Source organism: Somniosus microcephalus, unplaced genomic scaffold, assembly GCF_052327205.1.
Source record: "Somniosus microcephalus isolate GS21.2 unplaced genomic scaffold, FLI_Smic_1.0 unresolved_chr8, whole genome shotgun sequence".
Lineage (NCBI taxonomy): Eukaryota > Metazoa > Chordata > Chondrichthyes > Squaliformes > Somniosidae > Somniosus > Somniosus microcephalus.
In genome coordinates, this window is record NW_028225186.1 from 15,456,461 (window position 1) to 15,469,872 (window position 13,412).

The window sequence follows — 13,412 nt, forward strand, 5'->3', positions numbered from 1 at the left end:
CCCTCCACAACACAAACACCCCCCTAAAAACAAAAAATGCCTTGATCCTCGGCCTTACCAAAATAATGCCCCCCCAGAACACAAGCCCCCCAATATAAAAAAAACCGCTATCACCACACTCTAATGGGTGTGCCGAGAGGGCGAGTCCTTAGACAGGCTTCTCTGGCCTCTGCCCGACCTGCTGCTCCACCTCAACCTGGGCCCTGCGCGTGTGGCAAGGCTGGGGGAAGGCTCATGCGGGCCACAATGCCTGTCGGCAGATGCGCTTGGGGGTCGGCCTAGATGAGGCCCGGCCCGGGAGGGGCCGGCTGCTGACTGCTGCAGCTGTGGCTGGCCAGCATCAGTCTCAGCAGCAGCTCATCGCACCTTGGCTGGGGGAGTGGCAGTGTCGGCTGCACCAATGGGGGCAAGCTGGCTGATGGCAGGCGCGCGCTGCTTGCCAGAGACACTGGCACTCGGCCGGGCTGGCTGTGCAGCAAGCGCAGCAATCTGGTGGAGGCCAGACCGCTGTGCTGCAGCTGGGCGGCGGGTGCCCTGGCGATGCTTCCACGCCACAGCGAGTGTGGCAGAAGTGAGTGCCCGAACTGCCCTGGTATGTGCCCGCATCAGCTCTGCCAGTGTCTGGACGGCACCACTCATCTCGCGAGTCATGTCCTGGGCTGCCGCGAGTTGCTGGACACCCCTGTCATGCGCTGCCGCGAGTTGTTCGACCCCCCCTGGCCTGCGATTCCCCGAAAGCGACCACACTATGAGCCAGGGACTCAATGGCCTGAGGCATCTGTTGCACAACCCCCATGAACTCCTGGTGGCGCCGCTCAGACGCCACCGACATCTCATCGAGGAGGCGCACCTCCTGGGCGGTGGACTCTCCCTCTGGGGAGAACGCCGCCGAGCTGGCCGACCCTTCCCACGTGCCTTGAGCACATTGGACCAAGGATCTGCCCTCCCCTGCAACACCTCCCCGCTCTGGGGAGAAGGCCGGCGTGCTGCCGGACCCTCCCCACGTGCCTCGAGCCCACTGGGCCCAGGATCTGCCCTCCCCTGCAACACTTCCCCCTGGCTCTCCTGCAGGCCAGACGTCTCCCCTCCATTGCCATCCCCTGGCGTGGATGAGTGTTCCCCCGATATGCTGCCTTCCTCCTGGTCCTCGTCGTCCTCCTCCTCCAAGGGCCTGGCACTCTGAGCTTCAGGGACCACATCCTCCTCACCAGCTGAAAGCAGGAAGGCACAAGAGTAGCTTTAGAGTGACAGGGCGTCAGCGAGGGAGGCCTGAGTGGTGGCATTATGCGCATTTGTCGGTCAGTGCGAAAGGAAGTAGATCTGAAGCGCAAGGGCAACGACAGAGGTCCAACCGGTCATGTCCTTACCAGTGGGTCCCAGTACAGGGTCCGCATCTCCGATCGCAACAGGGCCAGTCACCCGGGCACGCATGAGTCGAGCCACGCTCTCCTCCAGCTCACTGAGCGGCTGGTACTGGGGACGGCCTCCCCCGGTGGCAGACTGGCTCCTCAAATGCCACGCCAGCTTGGCCTGCAAGAGAAAGGACGGCCTCTAAGTACAGTGTGGTGCCCTGTTGCTGTGTGCACTGCCTCCCATGGTCGAATAGCTTGGCCGGTGTGGTGCCCTGTTGCTGTGTGCACTGCCTCCCATGGTCGAATAGCTTGGCCAGTGTGGTGCCCTGTTGCTGTGTGCACTGCCTCCCATGGTCAAATAGCTTGGCCAGTGTGGTGAGTGCAGAAAGTGCTATTGATGATCATGCCAGTACCATTGCTGCGGGAGGAGGGCTGCCCATTAGTCCTTTGAGGTCCCTTTGCCCATAATGTGAGGTGCACATGCAAGGATGAGGAGGACACTGGAAAGGGTACTCACCTTCACCATCCGAGTGAGGTCGTTGTACTTCTTGCGGCATTGGTCCGCACTCCTGGGGACATCCCAGGTGGATGACACCCTGCGGGCGATTTTCCTCCAAGCTTTCCTGTACTGGCTCCTGGGAGCCTTCTTGCCACTGTCCGGGCACAAGATCACTCTTCTGTTTTCGACAACATTAATTAGCACCCTCAGAGCATGCTCTGAGAAGCGCTGCGCTCATTCACGGGCCCTCTCCATGGCTCCAGGCGCTATTTTGGCCCACCAGCAGTGTTGAGGCCTAGCTGCAGGGCTCCAGTATGCAGGGCGTGGCAGCAGTCAAAGTGGACCCTTCCCCCTCTAAGAGCTGGCCGGCGTCAGGGTGTCTGCTGTCAATCAAAACATGACCGCACCTGCGCTGCACCCGGCCTCGGCGTTATCAGGCCGCATCGCCGGCTTAGCGCCTGAAGAGAGCATTGCAACGCCAGTTTCAGCGCTCGGCCAAACTCTTGGCCAACTCTACTGAATTTCGGCGATGTGGCCTACACTTTCCGGCGGGCACTAACTTTAGCGAACGCCCGACTTTAGCGCCCCAAAAGTGTCCAGACTGAATTTCTAGTCCACAGAATCTGACCCACTGTCCACAGCATGACTGATCACACGGAAAATGACACACTGAACAAATCCTGACCGAAAACACAGAAACTGACACACTTACCACAACCTGACCGAACACACAGAAAGTGAAACAATGAACACAACATGAACGAAGACACAGAAACTACCAACTGACCACATCCTGACCGAGCACAGAGAAACTGACACACTGAACAATCCTGGCTGAACGCTCAGAAACTGACACACTGACCACAACCTGAATGATCACACAGAAACTGACCAACTGACCCACCTAATCGATCAAACATAAACTGAACCACTGCCGACAACCAGACTGAAACACAGAAAATGACCATCTGAAGACAACCTTAAAGAACACACATAAACTGAGCCACTGACCACAAGCTGATCGTGCACACAGAAATTGGCCTTCTGAACAAATCCTGACCAAACACATATAAACTGACCCACTGTCTACAACCTGACCAAACACACAGAAACTGACACACTGACCAAATCCTGACTGAACACACAGAAACTGACACACTGACCAAATCCTGACTGAACACACATAAATGGACCCACTGAAAACAACCCGTCCGAACACACAGAAACTGACCATCTGACCACAACCTGTCTGAGCACACAGAAACTGACCCACTGACATAACTTGACCGAGCACACAGAAAATTATCCATTGACATAACCTGACCGAGCACAGAGAATCTGTCCCACAGACCACCACCTGACTGAGCACACATAAACTGACCCAGTTACATAACCTGACCGACCACACAGAAGCTGACACACTGACATAACCTGACCGAAAGCACTGATAATGTCCCACTGAGCACGACCTGTCCGAACACACAGAAACTGACCCATGGTAAACAACCTGAATGAACAAACACTGAAACTGACCCACTGACCACAACCTGAATGAACAAAAAGTTAAACTGTCCCACTGACCACACTTGACCAAGCTCACAGAAAAGGGCCTTCCTAACAAAACATGAACCAACACACCGAATCTGACCCATTGACCACAACCTGGCCAAACACTCACAAACTAACCAACTGAACAAGTCCTGATCGAACACACAGAAACTGAACCACTGACAACTTGACCGAACAAACAGCAACTGTCACGCTGACCACACACTGACAGAACCAACAGAAACTGATCCACTGACCACAAACTGACTGAACACACTGAAACTGACTAATTTACCACAACCTGACCGAGCAAACAAAAATTGACCCACTGGCAACAAACTGACTGAACACACAGAAACTGAACCACAGACGAGCACCTGTCCAAACACACAGAAACAGAACGACTGACCACAACCTGGCAAAACACACAGAAACTGACACACTGAACACAACCCGACAAAACACACACAAACTGACCCACTGAACCCAAACTGACCACACACACAGAAACTGACGCACTGACCACAACCCGATGGCACACACAGAAACTGACCCACTGACCACAACCTGATGGAACACACAGAAACTGGCCCACCGGCCACAACCTGACCAAACACACCGAAATTGGCCCACTGACCACAACTTGACCGAACACACAGAAACTGGCCAACCGACCCCATCCTGACGGAACACACAGAAACTGGCCCACATATCACATCCTGACTGAACACACGGAAACTGACCCACTGACCACAACCTCACCGAACAAGAATTGAAACTGACACACTGACGACAACCTGACTGAACACACTGAAACTGAGCCATTGACCACAACATGGCCAAACACACAGAAAGTGACCAACTGAACAAATCCGGACTGAACACACAGAAACTGACCCAATGACAACAACTTGATGGAACACACAGAAACTGACCCACTGACCACAACCTGACCGAGCACACCGAAACTGACGCATTGATCACTACCTGGCCAAACACACAGAAAGTGACCAAGTGAACAAATCCTGACCAAACACACGGCAACTGGACGACAGACAACAACTTGCCTTAACACACAGAAACTGTCCCACTGACCACAAACTGACGGAATCGACAGAAACTGATTTACTGACCACAACATGACCGAGAACACAAAGACTGACACAATGACGACCACATGAATGAACACACTGAAACTTACCCACTGAACACATCCTGAACGAACTCAGAGTCTGACCCACTGACCAAAACCTGGCCGAGCGCACAGAAACAGACCCACTGAACACAACCTGACCAAACACACAGAACCTGACCCAATGACCAAAAACTTACAGAACATACATAAACTGGCTCACCCACAACAACCTGACCGACCACACAGAAACTGACACAGTGACCAAGTCCTGATTGATCACACAGAAACTGAAATAACAACAGAAAATGCTGGAAAATCTCAGCAGGCCAGACAACAATCGTGGAGAGAAATTAGATTCAACGTTTTGGGTCGAAACCCTTTACCAAGACCACATCCTGAACACATCTTGAATGAACTCACAGAAACTGATCTATTGACCGCAAACTAACAAAACACACAGACACTGACACAATGACCACAACCTGAACAAACACACAGAAAGTGACCCACTGACCACAACCGGACTTAGCACACAGACACTGACACAATGAACACAATCTGACCGATCACACAGAAACGGACCCACTGACCACAACATGAATGAACAAACAGAAACTGACACTCTGACCAGAAACTGACCAAAAACACAGAAAATGTCACACTGACAACGAATTTTCCGAACACACAGAAACTGACGCACTGACCATATCCTGACGGGCCACACAGAACCTGACCATTCTGAAGGCAACCTGAATGAACACACAGAAACTTACCCACTGGTCACCTCCTGTCCAAGCAAACAGAAACTGTCCCACTGGCCGCAACCTGACTGAACAGACAGAAACTGACACACTGAACACAACCTGAATGAACACACAGAAACTGGCACACTGACCATAATCTGACCGAGCACACATAAACTGAACCACTGACCAAATCCTGACCGAACACAGAGAAAGGGACCCACTGATCACAACCTGACCGAGAGCACAGAAACTGCATCACTGACCAAATTCTGACCGAAAACACAGAAACTGACCCACTGACATATCCTCACTAAAAACACAGAAACTGACCCACTGCCCACAACCTGACCAAACACACAGAAACTGACCCACTGACCACAACTGACTGACAAAACAAAACATGGCCCACTGATCACAACCTGACCAAACAAGCAGAAACTGACATTCTGACCATGACCTGAAAGAAGACACAGAAACTGACCCACTGACCGCAACCTGACTGAACACACAATAACTGACCCACTGACCAAAACCTGACCGAGAGCACAGAAACTGCACCACTGATTAAATTCTGACTGAAAACAAAGAAGCTGACGCACTGACATATTCTGACCGAAACACAGCAAATGACACACTGACCACCTCCTGATCAAACACACAGAAACCGACCCACTGACCACAACATGAGAGGATGCACAGAGAATGAACGATTGACCACATCCTGACCGAACACACAGAATCTGACCCACTGACCACAGCATGACTGATCACACAAAAACTGACACACAGAACAAATCCTGACCGAACACACAGAAACTGACCCACTGACCACAACCTGACCGAACACACAAAAACTGGCCCACTGACCACATCTTTACCGAACACTCAGAAACTGACCCACTGAACAACAACCTGACTGAACACAGAGAAACTGGCCCATCGACCACAACCTGACTGAACACAGAGAAACTCGCCTACTGACCACATTCTGACCAAACACAAGAAACTGACCCACTGAACACAACCTGACGAACACACAGAAGCTGAACCACTGACCAAATCCTGACTGAACACACAGAAACTGGCCCACTGACAACAGTATGAAGAAACAAACATAAACTGACCCACTGACCAGATCCTCTCTGAACAGACAGAAACTGACCCATTGAACACAACCTGTCCGAACACACATAAATTGGCACACTGAACAAATACTGACTGAACACACAGAATGACACATTGACCACAACCGGACTGAACACACATAAACTGACCCAACGACCATACCCTGGCCGAACACACAGAAACAGACCCACTGACCACAACCTGACTGAACACAACAAAATTGACCCATTGACCACAACGTGGCCAAACACACATATACGGACAGAACACACAGAAGCTGACCCACTGAACACATCCTGACCGCAAACACAGAAACTGACACACAGACCAAATCGTGATCGAACACAAAGAAACTGACCCATTGACCACAACCTGACCGAGCACACAGAAACTGACACGCAGACCAAATCCTGATCAAACAGAAAGAAACTGACCCATTGACCACAAACTGACCGAACACACAGAAACTGACCCATGGGCCATACCCTGACCGAACACACAGCAACTAGTACACTGACAGCAAATTGACAGAATACAAAGAAACTGTCCCAATGTACACATCCTGAATGAACTCAAAGGCCTAGAAATTCATTGGGTTGCGCCAGCCGCTAACGCCATAAAAGGGCTATATTTCCGGCGCTAGACACTTAGCGCCTGAACGCAGACCGATCTGCGCCGACGCCCAAATTCAGTTGACATTTAGCGCAGGCGCAAAGTGTTTGCGCCCGCTCAGGTGCGCGCGCAGCTTATGACGTCATATCATCGCGCAACGCTGTTTGTGCGCCCCAAACTGGAAATTCAGTGGCGCCCACCCAATGTGGGCGTGGCTCTGCTAAGAACTGTGAGGTGGAACGCAAAAGATGCCCTGTGGGCCTCGGGGAGCGCAAATTAAAGGGCACTTAAACTGACATATAAAGCCCAGCCATTTTGCTGCAATGACTTTACTGCTTTGGATTTCTGGACAGAGACCAAGGGACAGAGGTTACAGATTTGGGACAACATAGGAGGTATTTTTGGCTTCTGGCCAGTGCTTTGACGTTTGATTCATTGTGATTTATCTGTTCTCCACTTTATTATGGGGGCTGCATGGGGGGCCAACCCTCAGTTGCAGCATTATGTGCGAAGGGCTCGCAGACGCTGTGAGAGAGGGCCAGCCCTGCCTAGACGCAGAGGTGCCATCAGGCGTCGGCAACGTAGGCCTTACCCACTCAGGCAATACCGGCAGCAGGTGTCCTATCTCACCATGACTGCGGCGCATTGTGTGAAGAGGCTGCGCTTCAGAAGGGAGGTGGTTGCAGAGATCTGCCAGCTTCTTCACACAGATCTGCGTCCACAGCTGATGTGCAGGACGTCTCTCTCGGTGGAAGTGAAGGTCACGGTGGCTCTGAACTTTTATGCAAGCGGTTCCTTCCAAGCCGCTGCTGCAGACATAGCGAACATCTCCCAGCTCGCCGCGCATCGCTGCATCCGGCAGGTCACCGATGCACTTTACGCGAGGAGACATCAATTCATCTCCTTCCCCATGACCCGACAGAGGCAGGAGCAGCGTGCAGTCGGATTTGGCAGGATCGCGGGCTTCCCCATGGTGCAGGGCGCCATTGACTGCATGCATGTGGCTATGCGGGCACCTATCCACAACGCCGAGGATTACTGCAACCGGAAGGGCTACCATGCCCTAAATGTACAGCTGGTGTGTGACCACAGGCAGCGCATCCTAGCTGTCAATGCCCGCTTCGCAGGAAGCAGCCACGATGCATTTATCCTGCGCCAGGCTACTGTGGCTGACATGTTCGAGGCACAGCCTCCACCAAGGGGATGGCTTATCGGGGACAAGGGCTACCCTTTGTGTACATGGCTCATGACGCTGCTCCGTGCGCCCAGGACCCCAGCGGAGGAGGCATACAACGAAAGCCATCAAGCCACAAGGAACATCATCGAGCAAACGATAGGCATCCTCAAGCAATGGTTCCACTGCCTGGATCATTCTGGAGGATCTCTTCAGTATTCGCCGGATAGAGTCTCCCAGTTCGTCATCGTGTGCTGCATGCTGCACAACCTGGCTATCCGCAGGACTCAGGCACTGTCACCTGGCATTGGACCACCACCTCAGGAGGACGAGCAGGAGGAGGAGGAGGACCAGCCCAGGAGGGAGCGACAAGGGCCAAGGACCGTCGGCCGGGGGCTTATTGATCGACACTTCTAGGCCCCCTGTCAGGGAATGGCCTCTGGCAATGAACGCACCTGAAGGCAGCCGCTCCGCATGCCCTCAGCCGGTTAACGCAACAACCACTGAAACATGACACCTGGACATGCTGAATAAATCAAAAGCTTTATTTCACAAACTCAGGGCCCTTCCCACATGAAACAGAAAAACAGACAAGACCCCCAAAAAACAGTCAAAAACATCTGTCACTCCCAAAACCTGGGGAGGACTAACAAAACTTGCCCATCCAAAAGGCCTTCAACAGCGGCCTTACAAAAATAAGCCCCCCCCCCACAACAGAGACACCCCCATGAAAAGAAAAAGTGCCTTGATCCTCGGCCTTAGCAAAATAATGCCCCCCACAACACAAGCCCCCCAATATAAAAGAAACCACTCTCACCACACTCTAATGGGTGTTCCGAGAGGGCGAGTCCCTAGACAGGCTTCTCCGGCCCTTGGCCAACCTGCTGCTCCGTCTCAACCTGGGCCCTGCGGGTGTGGCGAGGCTGGGGGAAGGCTCATGAGGGCCACAAAGCGTGTCGGCAGATGTCCTTGGGGGTCGGCCTAGACGAGGCCTGGCCCGGGAGGGGCCGGCTGCTGACTGCTGCAGCTGTGGCTGGGCAGCATCAGTCTTAGCAGCAGCTCGTCGCACCTTGGCTGGGGGAGTGGCAGTGTCGGCAGCACCATTGGGGGCAAGCTGGCTGATGGCAGGTGAGCGCTGCTCGCCAGAGACACTGGCACTCAGCCGGGCTGGCAGTGTAGCAAGCGCAGCAATGTGGGGGAGGCCAGACCACCGTGCTGCAGCAGGGCGGCGGGTGCCATGGCGATGCCTCTGTGCCACAGCGAGTGTGGCAGAAGTGAGTGCCCGAACTGCCCTGGTATGTGCCCGCATCAGCTCTGCCAGTGTGTGGATGGCACCACTCATCTCGCGAGTCGCGTCCTGCGCTGCCGCCAGTTGCTGCACACCCGCGTCCTGCGCTGCCGTGAGTTGCTGCACACCCCTGTCGTGCGCTGCGGCCAGTTGCTGGACACCCCTGTCGTGCACTGCCGTGAGTTGTTCGAACCCCCTGGCCTGTGATTCCCCGAAAACCACCACACTCTGAGCCAGGGACTCAATGGCGTGAGGCATCTGTTCGACCACCCCCATGAACTCTAGGTGGCGCCGCTCAGATGCCGCCGACATCTCATCGAGGACGCGCACCTCCTGGGCGAGGACCGTGTCCGGACTGGAGGGCGGACTCTCCCTCCGGGGAGAAGGCCGCCGAGCTGGCCGACCCTTCCCGTGTGCGTCGACCCCACTTGGGCCAGGTTCTGCCCTCCCCTCCAACACCTCCCCCCTCTGGGGAGAAGGCTGGCGTGCTGCCGGAGCCTTCCCGCGTGCGTCCACCCTACTGGGACCAGCTTCGGCCCTCCCCTCCAACACCTCCCCCTGGCTCTCCTGCAGGCCAGACATCTCCCCTCCATTGCCATCCCCTGGCGCGGAGGAAGATTCCCCCGATGTGCCGCCTTCCTCCTGATCCTCGATGTCCTCCTCCTCCAAGGGCCTGGCTTTCTGCGCTTCAGGGACCACCTCCTCCTCACCAGCTGAAAGCAGGAAGGCGCAAGAGTAGCTTTAGAGTGAGGACAGGCCATTAGCGAGGGAGGCCTGAGTGGTGCATTATGCTCATTTGTCGGTCAGTGGGAAAGGATGTAGATCTGAAGTGCAAGGGCAACGAGAGAGGTGCAACTGGTCATGTCCTTACCAGTGGGTACCAGTACAGCGTCCGCCTCGCCGATCGCGACAGGGCCAGTCACCCGGCCACGCATGAGTCGTGCCACGCTCTCCTCCAGATCAGTGAGCACCTGGTACTCGGGACGGCCTCCACCAGTGACAGCCTGGCTCCTTACATTGCTCGCCAGCTTGGCCTGCAAGAGAAAGGACGGCCTCTAAGTACAGTGTGGTGCCCTGTCGCTGTGTGCACTGCCTCCCATGGTGGAATAGCTTGGCCAGTGTGGTGCCCTGTTGCAGGGTGCACTGCCTCCCATGGTGGAATAGCTTGGCCAGTGTGGTTGCCTGTTGCTGGGTGCACTGCCTCCCATGGTGGAATAGCTTGGCCAGTGTGGTGCCCTGTTGCTGGGTGCACTGCCTCCCATGGTCGAATAGCTTGGCCAGTGTGTTAAGTGCAGATAGTGCTGTTGATGAACATGCAAGTGCCATTGCTGCGGGAGGAGGGCTGCCCATTAGGCCTTTGAGGTCCCTTTGCCCATAATGTGAGGTGCACATGCAAGCATGAGGGGGACACTGGAAAGGGTACTCACCTTCACCATCCGAGTGAGGTCGTTGAACTTCTTGCGGCATTGGTCCGCACTCCAGGGGACATCACAGGTGGATGACACCCTGTGGGCGATTTTGCCACAGGCTCTCCTGTACTGACTCTTGGGAGCCTTCCTGCCACTGTCCGGGCACAGGATCTCTCTTCTCTCCTCCACAGCATGAATGAGCACACTCAGAGCATGCTCTGAGAAGCGCTGCGCTCGCTCACGGGCCCTCTCCATTGCTCCAGGCACTATTTTGGCACACCAGTAGTGCTGAGGCCTAGCTGCAGGGCTCCAGTATGCAGGGCGTGGCAGCAGTCAAAGTTGACCCCTCCCCCTTTAAGAGCTGGCCGGCGTCAGGGTGTCTGCTGTCAATCAAAACGTGACCGCACCTGCGCTGCGCCCGGCTTCGGCGTTATTAGGCCGCATCGCCGGCCTAGCGCCGGAACACAGCATTTAAATGCCAGTTTCAGCGCTCGGCCAAAGTTAGGGCCAACTCTACTGAATTTCGGCGATGTGGCCTACACTTTCCGGCGGGCGCTAACTTTAGCGAGCGCCCGACTTTAGCGCCCCAAAAGTGTCCAGACTGAATTTCTAGGCCAAAGAATCTGACACACTAATCAAAACCTGACCGAGCACACAGAAACGGACCCACTGACCACAACCTGACCAAACACACAGAAACTGACCCACTGACAACAACCTGACCGAACACACATAAACTGGCTCACTCACCAGAACCTGACCGACCACACAGTAACTGACAATGACCAGGTCCTTACTGAACACACAGAAACTGACCCACTGTCCGCAACCTGACAAAACACACAGACACTGACACAATGACACAACCTGAACAAACACAAAGAAAGTGACCCTTGACAACAACCTGACCAAGCACATGGAAACTGACACACTGACCTATCTGAACACAGAGAAACTGACTGACTGACCACAACCTTGCCGATCACACAGAAACGTACCCACTGACCACAACCTGAACGCCCACACAGAAACTGGCCAACTGACCAAAACCTGACCAAACACACAGAAACTGATCCACTGACCACAATCTGACAGAACACACAGTAAATGACCCACTGACCACCAATTGGTACGAACACACAGAAACTGACCCACTGACCACATTCTGACCAAAAACACAGAAACTGACCCACTGAGCACAAACTTACTGAGGACAAAGTTACTGACACACTGGCCTAAACCTGATCGAACACACAGCAACTGGCCCACAGACCACAATCTGACCGAAAACACAGACATTGGCCCATTGACCACAACCTGGCCAAACACACAGCAAGTGACAAACTGACCAAATCCTGACCATACACACAGAAACTGACCCATTTTCCACAACCTGACTGAACACACAGAAACTGATCCACTGACCAACACCTGTCCAAACACACAGAAACAGTGCAACTAATCTCCACCTGTCTGAGCAAACAGAAACTGACACACTGACTACAGTCTGACCACACAACCAGAACCTTACCCACTGAGCAAATCCTGGCCGAACACACTGAAAGTGACCCACTGACCAAAGCTTTACTCATCACACAGAAACTGACACACTGACCACAACATTACCGAGCACACAGAAGCTGACACACTGACCAAAACCTTACTGATCATACAGAAACTGACACACTGACCACAACATGAGCGAGCACACAAAGACTGACACAATAAACACAACGTGGCCGAACTCAAAGAAACTGACGCACAGACCACATCCTCACCTAACACGCAGAATCTGACCCACTGACCACAAACTGACCGATCACACAGAAACTGAAACAGTGCCCAAGTCCTGGCTGAACACACAGAAACTGACCCACAGACCACAACTTGACCAAACACACAGAAACTGACAACGTGACCGCAAACTGAATGAACACACAGAATCCGGCCCACTGACCACAACCTGACAGAATGCAGAGAAACTGACCCATTGAACACATCCTGACCAAACTCAGATAAACTGTCCCACTGACCACATCCTGACCGAACACACAGAATCTGACACACTGACTACAACATGGCTGATCACACAGAAACTGACACACTGAGAAAACCTTGTCCGTACACACAGAAATTGCACCACTGAACACAAACTGAGAGAACACACAGAAACTGATCCATTGAACACAACCTGAGAGAACACGCAGAAATTAACCCATTGACCACATCATGATCGAACACAGAAACCGACACAATGACCACAACCTGACAGAATGCAGAGAAACTGACACATTGAACACATCCTTATCAAACACACAGAATCATACCTAGCACAAAGGAAGTTGGCTGTGGTTGTTGGAGGTCATTCATCTCAATCACATGATATCACAGCAGGAGATCCTCAGGGCAGTGTCCTAGGCCCAACCATCTTCAGCTGTTTCATCAATGAACTTCCCTCCATCATAAGGTCAGAAGTGGGGATGTTCGCTGATGTTTGCACACTGTTCAGCACCATTCGAGACTC